This window comes from Heterodontus francisci, chromosome 34 (assembly GCF_036365525.1).
Source record: "Heterodontus francisci isolate sHetFra1 chromosome 34, sHetFra1.hap1, whole genome shotgun sequence".
Classification (NCBI taxonomy): Eukaryota; Metazoa; Chordata; class Chondrichthyes; order Heterodontiformes; family Heterodontidae; genus Heterodontus; species Heterodontus francisci.
This window is the reverse complement of record NC_090404.1, coordinates 23,996,506-24,009,445: the sequence shown is the minus strand read 5'-3', so window position 1 is coordinate 24,009,445 and position 12,940 is coordinate 23,996,506. Positions and strand designations below refer to the sequence as shown.

Sequence of the window (12,940 nt, the reverse complement as noted above, 5' to 3'; positions counted from 1 at the left end):
AGACACTCTTCTGTGTGGGATGTTAAAGCAGCATCATCAGCAAAGAGGAGTTCCCTGATGAGGACTTTCTGTACTTTGGTCTTTTTTCTTAGACAGGCAAGGTTGAACAACCTGCCATCTGATCTTTTGTGGAGGAAAATTCCTTCTTCTGAAGACTTGAACGCATGTGAGAGCAGCAGGGAGAAGATTATCCCAAACAGTGTTGGTGCGAGAACACAGCTCTGTTTCACGCCACTCAGGATAGGAAAGGGGTCTGATGAGGCACCGCTATGCTGAATTGTGCCTTTCATATTGTCACCGAATGAGGTGATGATACTTAGTAGCTTTGATGGACATTCGCTCTTTGCTAGTAGTCTGAAGAGACCATGTCTGCTGACGAGGTCAAAGGCTTTGGTGAGATCTTTGAAGGCAATGTAGAGGGGCATCAGTTGTTTGCGACATTTCTCCTGTAGCTGGCGAAGGGAGAACAGCATGTCAATGGTGGATTTCTCTGCTTGAAAGCCACACTGTGCCTCAGGGTAGACATGCTCAGCCAGCTTCTGGAGTCTGTTTAAAATGACTCGAACGAAGACTTTCCCCACTATGTGAGCAGGGAGATTCCATGGTAGTTGTTGCAGTCACCGCAGTCACCCTTGTTCTTATAGAGGGTGATGATATTGGCATCGTGCATGTCCTGTGGCACTGCTCCCTCATCCCAGCACAGGCAAAGCAGTTCATGGAGTGCTGAGAGTATAGCAGGCTTGACATTCTTGATTATTTCAGGGGTAATGCCATCCTTTCCAGGGGCTTTTCCACTGGCTCGAGAATCAATGGCATTACTGAGTTCCGATTTTGTTGGCTGTTCGTCCAGCTCATCCATGACAGGCTGAGACTGGGCTGCATTGAGGGCGGTATCAGTGACAACATTTTCCCTGGAGTACAGTTCTAGGTAGTGTTCCACCCAGCGGTCCATTTGCTTGCGTTGGTCAGTGATCGTTTCCCCCGATTTAGACTTGAGGGGGGCGATCTTCCCGATGGTTGGCCCAAAATCTCTCTTAATGCCATCATACATTCCTCTGATGTTTCCGGTGTCAGAGGCCAGCTGAATACGACTGCATAGATGGTGCCAGTAGTCATTTACGCAGCACCTGGCTGTTCTTTGTGGGGTGCTTCTGGCTGCTTTAAGTGCTAAGGATGTTAACTCGCTGGGGGCTTTCTTTTGTTCAACAGTGCAATGCGCTTAGCGGCTCTGACAGGTTCCAGCTGTTCAAAGTGAGATTGAAACTTGGCTGCATTCTGCTTCACATGTTTGCCAAAGGTGGTCATTGCTGAGTCATAGATGGCATCTCTGATGTGGGCCCACTTGGTCTCTGCATCCCCTGTAGGAGTGTTTTGAAGGGTTTTGTCAAGTGAATTAAGACATTTTGTGACAGCTGTGGATAAGAAATTCTGTTAGTGTTGATGCGCGGGCGGCCCTTCTGCTTGGAGTGGTGTAGCTTCTTTGGTTTGAGTCTAACTTTGCTGCACACCAGGGAGTGGTCGGTGTCGCAGTCCGCACTGTGGAAGCTGCATGTGATTTGGACACTGTTTATGGAGGCTTGCCTTGTGATGATGAGGTCGAGCTGGTGTCAACGACGTGATCTTGGGTGTCTCCATGAAACCTGGTGACAGGGTTTAGTTTCAAAGAACGAATTGGTGATACAGAGGTTGTGATAGGTACACAACTCCAGCAGTCTCTGTCCATTCTCATTTGTCCTTCCAATGCCATTGCGCCCAAGGCAGGAAGATCATGAATCATGGTCGGCCCCAACCCTGGCATTAAAGTCCTCCGGCAGGAACAAATGTTCGGTATTCGGAATGCTACTAATGATATTATGGAGTTCCTCATAGAATTGGTCTTTAACTTCAGGTGGGGAGGGCAGTGTTGGAGCATAGATGCCGAGTAGGTGTACTGGACCAGAGGTGGTGAGCAGTCGGATGGACAGTATGCATTCTGAGCCATTTGAGGGTGTCTCTATCATGCTGAGCAAAGAGTTTCTGATGACAAAGCCCACTCCATGCTGTATTGGTTCTTCAGGATCCCTACCCTGCCAGTAGAAGGTGTAGTCTTGCTCTCTTAGTGATCCGTTCACAGGGAGGCGTGTCTCCTGAGGTGCTGCAATGTCCACATTGAGTCGACTGAGCTTGTTGTTAATGATGGTGGTCTTATTAGAGTCGTCGATTTGTGCAAGATCTTCCAACAGGCCAGGACACATAGTTCTGACATTCCAGCTTGCAAAATGAATGGCTGGTACCTTCTTTACTTTTTTTGTCATGCTGTTTGGTGCAGTGTTACAGTCCACTAGTCGGGCAATGACCCTGAGCTCCAAGCACCCATTGAAGCAGGTGGACTGTGGCGGGACAGTACCTTTCTGACCGGGTGCTGCCCGGTTTGAGGCGGGCGGCAGCTGTCCAGTGAGATGCGATGACCTCTCCCACGACAAAGGCAACCCCTGGCGCCCAATTTCTACGCCAGTTGAGCAGTACTTAAACTTATTGTGTCCTGTGCTTTGGAGCAACTGAAGTGATCTGGAATTTCCACTTATCTGTTTGCTCAGGTGTATGGCTGAATTCCATTCATTGTTCATCTCCACTTTCACTGTCTACTGCCCCAGGCACACTGTAAAACTTGAGTCAGTGTGAAGCTGTCTTTTGCACCATTGTGATGCGAGGCAAGGAAGTATAACTCTGGCCATCTTTCTTCAACGTGTGGTTTGAAATTGCTTAAGATTATCTGGAAAAGGCTGTCCTGCATCACAAGTGCTGTGTACTGGCTACAGTGCAACTATCCTGTGAGCTCTCTGCAGTCACTATAAATGGTCACTGGGTTTCTGAGGCTGATGACACAATACTCTGTTTCTTTCTTTTGGGCCTCCTTATCTCGAGAGACAATGGATACGCGCCTGGAGGTGGTCAGTGGTTTGTGAAGCAGCGCCTGGAGTGGCTATAAAGGCCAATTCTGGAGTGACAGGCTCTTCCACAGGTGCTGCAGAGAAATTTGTTTGTTGGGGCTGTTGCACAGTTGGCTCTCCCCTTGCGCCTCTGTCTTTTTTCCTGCCAACTACTAAGTCTCTTCGACTCGCCACAATTTAGCCCTGTCTTTATGGCTGCCCGCCAGCTCTGGCGAATGCTGGCAACTGACTCCCACGACTTGTGATCAATGTCACACGATTTCATGTCGCGTTTGCAGACGTCTTTATAACGGAGACATGGACGGCCGGTGGGTCTGATACCAGTGGCGAGCTCGCTGTACAATGTGTCTTTGGGGATTCTGCCATCTTCCATGCGGCTCACATGGCCAAGCCATCTCAAGCGCCGCTGACTCAGTAGTGTGTATAAGCTGGGGGTGTTGGCCGCTTCAAGGACTTCTGTGTTGGAGATATAGTCCTGCCACCTGATGCCAAGTATTCTCCGAAGGCAGCGAAGATGGAATGAATTGAGACGTTGCTCTTGGCTGGCATACGTTGTCCAGGCCTCGCTGCCGTAGAGCAAGGTACTGAGGACACAGGCCTGATACACTCGGACTTTTGTGTTCCGTGTCAGTGCGCCATTTTCCCACACTCTCTTGGCCAGTCTGGACATAGCAGTGGAAGCAGTGGAATACTCTGAACATGTATGAATATGTATATACAGAGTGCTGCCTTTCTCCAAGCCAACACAATAGTTATGATTTTCAGTTCACCTTGCTGTTAAATGCAGCTGTCACTGGACCAATTGATGCAGTAGAACAGGAGCCAGAAGTGTTCATCACTGTTGGGATATACAGCTGTCCATTGGACCTGCTGCATTGTCACAGGGCCATTAACAAACTTTTCAGCCTGATTTGTGGATGATGCAACAGAACCTCAAACTTGTTACTGTAGAGATCGTCATCAGCTGTCCCTCGATTCGAGGATGACGTCTACTCAGGTCGCGAGTTACTGCCATGGGTCTTCAGGTCACTGAACAGGCCGATTCTCGAGCCGCAGATCTTTGGACACATGGGGCAGGACGTCCCACCAGGTAGTGGGACCGGAGTGCAGGATTTGCTTCCTAGAGGTACAACACTAGTCTCATTACTTTTCCACTGTCACTAGCAAGATCTGGGACAATTTTTACGTTGCATAATATTTGACCCATTGAAGAGGAAAAAGCACACTTTGAATTAGTTTTCATTAAGATAATGATGAGAGCTGCACTGCAAGCAAGATTATTTTAGTTTTGAATCCTTATAATGTGACTAATTATTTCACATTATAAAGTCTACCATGAGTCATCATATTTAAAAACAAGCATTCTATATATACAGGCACATTTGTTAAAGTTAATAAGGTTATTTTCCTCTTTTGTGCTTCAGGTGAATAATTGTCTGACAGAAAATTGGGTCTGGAGTATCACATGCTTCTGACAGAATGCATGTGATTTTTTTTTGTATTCATTCATGGGATGTGGGTGTCATTGGCCAGGCCAGCATTTATTGCCCATCCCTAATTGCCCTTGAGAAGGTGGTGGTGAGCTGCCTTCTTGAACCACTGTAGCCCATGTGGGGTAGGTACACCCACAGTGATGTTAGGAAGGGAGTTCCAGGATTTTGACTGCAGAGCTTAGATCTGATCCGTTGGTTATGGGATCGCTTAGCTCTATCTATTGCGTGCTGCTTACGCAGTTTGGCACGCAGATATTCCTGTGTTGTAGCTTCACCAGGTTGACACCTCATTTTGAGGTATGCCTGGTGCTGCTCCTGGCATGCCCTCCTGCACTCTTCATTGAACCAGAGGTGGTCTCCTGTCTTGATGGTAATGGCAGAGTGGGGGATATGCTGGGCCATGAGGTTACAGATTGTGGTTGAGTACAATTCTGCTGCTGCTGATGGCCCACAGCGCCTCATGGGTGCCCAGTGTTGCATTGATCGATCTGTTCGAAATCTATCCCATTTAGCATGGTGATAGCGCCACACAACACGATGGAGGGTATCCTCAATGTGAAGGTGGGACTTCGTCTCCATAAGGACTGTGCGGTAGTCACTCCTACCAATACTGTCATGGACAGATGCATCTGCGGCAGGCAGATTGGTGAGGACGACGTCAAGTATGTTTTCCCCTCTTGTTGGTTCCCCCACCACCTGCCGCAGTCCCAGAAGAGCAGCTATGTCCTTTAGGACTTGGCCAGCTCAGTCAGTAGTGGTGCTACCGAGCCATTCTTGGTGATGGACATTGAGGTCCCCCACCCAGAGTACATTTTGTGCCCTCGACACCCTCAGTGTTTCCTCCAAGTGCTGTTGAACAAGTACTGACTCATCAGCTGAGGGAGGGTGGTAGGTGGTAATCAGCAGGAGGTTTCCTTGTCCCTGTTTGATCTGATACCATGAGACTTTATGGGGTCCAGAGTCGATGTTGAGGACTCCCAGGGAAACTCCCTCCCTTCTGTATACCACTGTGCCACCACCTCTGGTGGGTCTGTCCTGCCGGTGGGACAAGACATACCCGGGGATGGTGATGGCAGTGTTTGGGACATTGTCTGTAAGGTATGATTCCGTGAGTATGACTATGTCAGGCTGTTGCTTGACTAGTCTGTGGGACAGCTCTCCCAACTTTGGCACAAGCCCCCAGATGTTAGTAAGGAGGATTTTGCAGGGTCGACAGGGCTGGGTTTGCTGTTGTCGTTTCCTAGGTTGATGCCGGGTGGTCCGTCCGGTTTCATTCCTTTCTATTGACTTTGTAGTGGTTGGATACAACTGAGTGGTTTGCTAGGCCATTTCAGAGGACATGCAAGAGTCAACCACATTGCTATGGGTCTGGAGCCACATGTAGGCCAGACCAGGTAAGGACAGCAGATTTCCTTCCCTGAAGTACATTCGTGAACCAGATGGGTTTTTACAACAATCGACAATGGTTTCATGGCCATCATTAGACTAGCTTTTAATTCCAGATTTATTAATTGAATTCAAATTCCACCTTCTGCTGTGGTGGGAATTGAACCCATGTCCCCAGAGAAATACCCTGGGTCTCTGGGTTACTAGTCCAGTGACAATACCACTACACCACCGCTTCCTTTATGAGAATAAACTATCCAGTAATATAAGAAACAGATTGTAAGAGCTTTTATAGACATATAAAAAGGAAGAGACTAGCTTAAGTAAACATTGGTCCCTTAGAGGTAGAGACAGGAGAAATTATCATGGGGAATGAGGAAACAATAGAGGCATTGAACAAGTATTTTGTGTTTGTCTTCACAGTAGAAGTTTATACCAGAAATAGACAGTAACCTAGGGGCTAAAAAGAGTGAGGAAATTAGGGAAATTTATATCAGCAGATACTTTTTGTATTGGAGAAACTTAAGGGACTTAAAATCTGACCAATCCCCTGGACCTGATGGCCGACACCCTAGGGTTCTAACAGAGATAGTGGATGCGATAGCTATGATTTTCCAAAATTTCTTAGATTCGGGAACAGTCCCCTCAGATCGGAAGTTGGCAAATGTTACACCACTTTTCAAGACAGGAGAGACAGAGAAAGCAGGGAACTACAGACCAGTTAGCCTGACATCAGTTATTGAGAAAATGCTGGAATCTATTAAGGAAGTCTTAACAATGCACTTAGAAAAGCATAGTGTGATTGAAACAAGTCAACATGGCTTTACTAAAGGAAATCCTGTTCGACAAATTTATTAGAGTTCTTTGAGAATGTAACTAGTAGGATAGATAAAGGGGACGCAGTAGATGTAGTATACCTGGATTTCCAAAAGGCTTTCAATAAGGTGCCACACAAAAGGTTAACATGCAATATAAGGGCTCATGGGGTTGGGGTAATATATTCCCATGTTAAGAGGATTGGTTAACAGACAGGAAGCAAAGCTCGGGCATAAACGGGACATTTTCAAGTTGGCAGGCAGTGAATGGTGGAGCGACGCAAGGATCAGTGCTGGGCTGACAGCTATAACAATCTATATTAATGACTTCGATGAAGAGATAGAGAGTAATGTATCTAAATTCGCTGATGATACAAAGGTAGGTGGAAAGGTGTGCTGTGGAGAGGAGACAGAGTGGCTGCAAAGAGATATAGACAGGTTAATTGAGTGGGCAACAAGAATGGCAGGTGGAGGATAATGTAGGGAAGTGTGAAATTATGCACTTTGGTTGCAAGAATAGAAAAGCTGAATATCATTTAAAAAGGTGTGAAACTGGTAAGTGTTGATGTTCAAAGAGATTTGAGTGCTTGTACAAGTAATGCAGAAAGTTAGCCAGAACGTACAGCAAGCAATTAGGAAGGCAAATGGCATGTTAACCATATTTCAAGGGGATTGGAGTACAGGAATAAAGAAGTCCCGCTATAATTTTACAGAATTTTGGTGAGACCACATCTGGAGTACTGTGTGCGGTTTTGGTCTCCACATTTAAGAAAGGATATATTTACACTGGAGGCAGTACAGTGAAGGTTCACTAAATTGGTCCCTGGGATGAGAGGGTTGTCCTATGATGAGAGGCTGAGTAAACCGGGCCTATATTCTCCGGAGTTTAGGAGAATAAGGGGCGATCTCATTGAAAATACAAGATTCTGAAGGGTCTGGATAGGGTAGACACAGAGATTGTTTCCGCTGGTCGGGGAATTTGAAACATGGGGACACAGTCTCAGGATAAGGGGCTGATCATCCAGGCCTGAGATGAGGAGAAATTACTTACTAAAAGGGTTGTGAATCTTTGGAATTCTCTACCCCAAATGCTCCATCACTGAATATATTTATGGCTGAGATAGATTTTTGGTCACTCAGGGAATCAAGGGATATGGCGAGTGGGTGGGAAAGTGGAATTGAAGTCGAAGATCAGCCATGATTCTATTAAATGGTGGAGCAGACTTGATGAGCCATATGGTCTACTCCTGCTCCATTTTCCTTTATCTGTCCCATCACTAAGACCGCCTATTTCCACCTCTGTAGATGTCCGTGCACAGGAACACTCTCACTCGGGTGTGTGTGGCTCTTGGTGGTTTTCCAGCCACAATGATGATTTAAACCTTCTGCCACAGCCAGAACAAAGAAAGATTTCTCCTTCCGTAATCAGAGGCCGATCATACATGAATGAAGTGATTCCTTAAGATCTTGCCAAGAATTCTGGTTTGAGTTTCCTGTCTGCAAATCTTCTCCTTGTAAGATCCTGTAAAAGGAGTTTAAAAAATTAATCACTGTAAGTACAGGATAAAAATTCAGAAGAGACAATCCTGGGCCAGAATTTTACACTGAGCTGGCGGCCCCGCCTCCACCAGGCCTGGGAGCTATGCTGTGATTTGACGTGGCCCCTCTGAGGAAGGAAGTCCCACCTCCAAGAGCTGCCGGCCAGAGCTCTGCAGGCCCAGCGGCCTCACTGGCAGCAGAGGCCACTGCTGGGACTGCACCCAGCCAAGACAGCAACGTGGACGCGGCCCTGCGATCCAGCTAAGTGTGTGGGGGCCTCGACGGGGACAGTTGGCTGGTCTCTGGTGAGGCAGATGGGGGTCGCTTGAGAGGAGGATGGGAGGTGCTCCAGTGGGATGGCTTGTGTCCCCTTAAATTTCAGGTAAATTCCCCTTTGAGTGCTTGAAATAACCACTCATACCAATTTAATTTTGTTTATTGATTCCAATTTCTTATGCCCAGGCTTGGTGGTATTGCAGAGCGGTTTAGATTAAAGGCAGAAGTGTTTGCAACTATCTCTCACGCACTTTGTCTCAGAAGATAATAAAAGAAAGTTTTTGCCTTTAGTCCAAATTGTGACTCTGCTGTGACATTTGATGTCCGCAGTTATTCTTAAAGCTGCTGGGTCTCTTGCTGTGCCATCAGTTCTCATGTGGCCCTGCAAACCATTGTCAACTATTTAAAAAGAACACAAAAAAATCCATTGTGGCTTCGCCCCAAAGCCCAATAGCTAATTTGTCCAATTTTATCTGTCAATTTAGAAATATCAAACCGAGTAATGTCCGATAAATATTTGCACTCAATAAAGGTTATGTGGTGAATTCAATGAAAACAGCTGCAGTTTATTTGCTTATTTCCAAGGGAGCGGAGAAAAACGTTCCCAGATCACTTTACATAACTTTTTTTTGTTGAAAAAAAAAACTCCATTTTGAACTGTTTTTTTCCCCCCGCCCAATTCCTTTTCGTATCCTTAGGGTTTGAAAACAAAATAATCATCAACTTCAAAAGAAAACAGCTCCATCAGGGCAGACAGCATTTTAGATTAAACTCCAACGGTTTCCAAACTTTTGGCATCTTCTGTAAGAGGTTTCTAATCTAAGGATTTTTATTTGAGATAACCGGGATGTTATATGAGCGAGCTTTATACACGTAATTAAAGACTCCTTCAAGACTTGACATGATTACTTGGAAGTTCATTGTGGCAGTTTTCCCAATTTAACAGGTCAGTTAACCTTAATTCAGGGTTATTAACTAATACTTATTAACGACACACACAACAGAATAACAAGCCTTTTTTTTTTAAAAAAAAGGTAAATTATGGCATTTTTCACGTTCTTTCTTCAGGCCCCTTTTCAAATGACTGTAATTAAAACCAAAAACTAAACAAAGTTATTTAACATTGTTACAACAAAAGACTTTAAAACCAGCCTCTGAAAGATTAAACGGACAGAATCTTTCCCATAACTCCTTTATTTATCCATTCTCTCCCTTAAACCAGTCAGTAAGACCTACCTTTAATTTAAACTGCAAAAAAAAAAACAGATTTTAAAAACTTTGGTCCAATTAAAGCAATGTTTTAAAATCAAAATTGGACTTCTGCCTGGCATAGTCAGGCCTTCAAGAATGAAGCTTATTTCTTACAAAATTGTTCATTGCCTTTTCACAGTTGCAAAACCAACTTTTAAAATGAAAAAAATTACACCAGCATCTTTAATTCAAAATGCAATTGAGCTTTTGTATCCCATTTCTGGGCGCACAATCTTAAATTGAAATGAATACACTCAATCACATTCACACTTTCTCAATTCCAAACAACTTAGAAATATTGATTCGTGAAACGGCTTATGAATTCAAAAGTACCAAAAATTTATGTTAAATTCCCTGTCCCGATCCCAAGGAACCACAGGTTCAACTAGTTCACAACCAAAACTTGACTTAAGTTTCCCACAAAAATATACGTGTAAAAAAAATAGAAGTAACAGACTCATGCTTTCAACATTAAAGCCAGAATACAAAGGGTTAATGACTGTTGGCTCTACAGAATACAACCTACATAGATAAGGACATTCATTAGTGGAAGCTTCCAACAATCACATATTCGAACAAAAGACACTAACTTTCTTTTACTCACTTTAAATTTCACTAAAAGCATCTTGTTTAAATTGACCCTCTCCTCAATCTGATACTTCTCACTTTCCCACTCCAGCCCTCCCCAATCCATGTTTCTATCATTGTCCTTGGAGGAGGTCAGGACAGTGCCTCCCATGGTTACTGCAGACACAATTGTCCATTCTCTTCCCAATTTTCCCTGCAATTCGTACATTTGAAGGGGGCACCGAGAGTGACCTGCTTCCCATTGAGGTTGGCTCATCACTCCCGAGTACACCCTAGCATCTGCCAAAATCTCTTTTTAAACACACATTCTCCTGCTTCTGATGTTTCAACTAGCTTTTAGCTTCCTGAGCTTCAATCACGGCTGTGCCAGTGTCCACATTAGAGACAAGCTGCTGCTGTAACACAGCGGTCGTATGCTTGTGGCACAGCTCCAAGTAGCGAACCCGCTGGTTAAGTCGCTCAATTTTTGAGTAGCGGTCTCTTGGATCTGCTGGATGCTGCAATCCAGAAGGTTTTTTTGCCATCTCTATCTTTAACTTCTTCTGGCCTATCTTATCTTGAATGAATTCCATACCTTGTATTTCTGCTCGAAGACCCGTTTAACATCTTTAGATGACATGACTCCTATTCTCTTTATATGCTCTCGTAAAAGAGCCTTTGGATCACTGGTGGGCCCAATAAAGTCTCCACACTCCCCAAACGGGTTTTTCCTCCCAAGACGTGTGTTGGTCGGTTTCGCAAACTCGAGATCTTTCCTTCCTCCCAAAGAGCATTCACAACGTGCCAAGTCCCATTGGGGTGGCCAGAATGTAACATTTGATAAGATAGGGGTGTTTTAAACAATCCCCCCCCCCCATGGTGGGAACAGACTTGGCAGCGCAAAGCTTATCAATCGACTTTATTGAGATAAAAGGTAAGGACAGGTTTGTTAAGTTCTCAGATAAACCACAGTCACAAACTCAGGCAATATTTAACAGTCCAACACAGACACCACCCGTATTAGAGACTGGACGGCAGGGCACATGACTCTCTTGCGGCTTCTGAGCTTCAGGTTTTCCTGGTCAGTCTCTCTCTTTTGTCTCTTGTTCAAAAATTCTCTGCCACACAGCGTCAAAGATAGGAATTCTTTTATCCTGGCAGCTTTCCAGTTAACCCTCCCCTCTCCCAATCAATGATCAATCTTGTATTAAAGGATGCCTTTCTTAACCAACCAAGGATAATTTTGTGATGGTTGCTAACCTTTCGGATTTGCGCAAGTAGTACCCCTTTGAGTTGACTACTTTATATCAATGCTTTTACATTTCAAGGGTGCCTTTCTCACTATGAGACAAATCAACACAGAAGTCGTTTCCACCGTCTTCTCTCAAAGTCTCACCCTTTTGCTGCAAGTAAGCATTCTAAAGTTCGACATAATCTCCCAGAATCCCTCTGCCTTGGCACCTTGTCTATGCTGTTCCCTATTTCCTAAGTTTTTCCACTTCAACCATATTACAAAGAAGGGTTTAATAAAGCTAAATGTTAGTTTATAAGAAGTTAGTTGCTAGACAACAGCTGAATTTTAACAATTAGTAGGCTGATTAGTAACTTTTAGTAACCTAATAGCCTTGCAACAGTGACGGCACTTGAATCATACTTTTCTGGCTGTAAAGCACTTTGGCATGTCCTGAGGTAGTGGAAGGTACAGTATACATCCAGATCTTTCTTTAACGTCAGAATGAACATGGTTCAGTCCTGGATGAGATTATCAGCAGCAATAACAGTAGAATCCAACCGCTGCAGTCACTTGTGAACTCGCTGGTGTCTCAGCAGGTTGGCTAACTGAGTGAATCCCTTCCCACACACAGAACAGGTGAACGGCCGCTCCCCAGTGTGAACGTGCTGGTGTGTCAGTAGGTTGCATGACCGAGTGAATCCTCTCCCACACACAGAGCAGGTGAACGGCCTCTCCCCAGTGTGAACTCGCTGGTGTATCAGCAGGTGGGATGACTGAGTGAACCCCTTCCCACACTCGGAGCAGGTGAACGGCCTCTCCCCAGTGTGAATGCGCTGGTGTACAGTGAGTTGGCCTGATCGCCTGAACCCACTCCCGCAGTGAGAACACCTGAACGGTCTCTCATCGGTGTGAACACGTTGATGGGAGATCAGTTCCCCGGAACATTTATAGCAATTCCCACAGTCCAAGCATTTAAAAGGTTTCTCATCAGCGTGAACTCGCTGGTGTGTCAGCAGGGCGGATGACTGAGTGAATCCCTTCCCACACACACAGCAGGTGAACGGCTTCTCCCCAGTGTGAATGCGTCGATGAATTTCCAGCAGGGATGGGTAATTGAATCCCTTCCCACAGTCCCCACATTTCCATGGTCTCTCCATGGTGCTGCTGTCCTTGTGTCTCTCCAGGTTGGATGATCAACTGATGCCCAGTCAACAGACTGAAGGCAAGTACAGTTTCTTCCCACTCTGAATGGTGCAATGATTTTCTTCAGACTGCGCAACTGGTTAAAGCTCATTCACTGCCATTTTTCTCCCTCCCTCTGCTCTGGATGGGTTCAGTTCTCCGGCCCCTGTGTGCAGAGTGACAAGAAATCAAAAAGTCAATGATTTTCAATCCTGGTCACTGGGACCATGAATCCCCGCCCACTCTGTGCCCTCATCAAGATGGCCA

The 12,940-nt window shown here is 45.3% G+C and overlaps 1 pseudogene; it reads right to left on the bottom strand.

The window, feature by feature from the left end:
• LOC137349236 (zinc finger protein 91-like) overlaps positions 1 to 12,940 on the bottom strand; it is a 233,097-nt pseudogene that overhangs the window by 212,206 nt on the left and 7,951 nt on the right.